Here is a 743-nt window from a genome sequence, read left to right as displayed (position 1 = left end):
AAAAAAAAAAAAAACACAGAGAAAGAGAGACAGAGAGAGAGCCTTTGCTCTCAACTTGTTTCTGTTGCAATTTTTTGTGCAATAGGAAATAGCTTAGAGTTAAATTTGATATCAAGAGTTTGGCTGCTATTTTTTTTAATGGCAAAACAGCATTTCTATTCAACAAGAGGCATGGATTATAATGCTTTATCATCAGCATGGTGAGATGTGTCTTTGCTTTAAGTGGCCACTTTCTATTTTTAGCTTTGCTATCATTTCTAAGAACCCTCTAACGGTAGACACAGTAATCACTAACTGTAAATAAGAGATATGGCTACGTCAACACAGGTGCTTAGATTGCTAGGTGACAACAGGATACGGAGATTTCACTCATTCAAATAAGTACAATTTCCAGGGAAATCAGGAACATGAAATCATTGGGAACTTAGCTACTTCTGCTAGGTCTGTATCCTAGCAGGGGTTGCTGCTTCTGATGTCAACTTTGCCTTCTATATTTAATATGTAGAATTCTCATTTTATTTTGTCATCTCACTATATAGAGTTGAGCTTGTTTTCATTACCAAATGTGTTTTTTTTGTATACAGAACTAATAGTAGGTGCATCAAAAACTTTTGATGGTCATGATCATAATAGTAACAGTAAAAAAAGACTCTCATTTACTAAGCATTTACTATACATCAGGTACTGTACTTACACAATGTCCTTCAGTAATAATACTCACAAGTACTCTATGACATAGTTGC

Source organism: Crocuta crocuta, unplaced genomic scaffold (assembly GCF_008692635.1).
Source record: "Crocuta crocuta isolate KB4526 unplaced genomic scaffold, BGI_CrCroc_1.0 scaffold140, whole genome shotgun sequence".
Taxonomy (NCBI): domain Eukaryota; kingdom Metazoa; phylum Chordata; class Mammalia; order Carnivora; family Hyaenidae; genus Crocuta; species Crocuta crocuta.
Note: the sequence above shows the minus strand (reverse complement) of the source record.